Consider the following 226-nt stretch of genomic DNA (forward strand, 5'->3'; position numbering starts at 1 on the left):
CACACACAAAAAAAAAAAATAAATTAAAAAAAAAACACACATCATTGTAAAATCAATACATTCATCGTTCCACTCAGACTCTAAAATATACTCGTTATTTTGTAGACAACAGACACTACTACACTAGACAAGTATGAGGCGGAGCGCAATGAATGCATTAATTTTGCAATATTATGTTTTTTTTGTTTCTGTATACACGATAAATAGTAGGAAAAAATGCTTCGAT

The sequence above is a fragment of the Acyrthosiphon pisum genome, chromosome A1 (assembly GCF_005508785.2).
Source record: "Acyrthosiphon pisum isolate AL4f chromosome A1, pea_aphid_22Mar2018_4r6ur, whole genome shotgun sequence".
Classification (NCBI taxonomy): Eukaryota; Metazoa; Arthropoda; class Insecta; order Hemiptera; family Aphididae; genus Acyrthosiphon; species Acyrthosiphon pisum.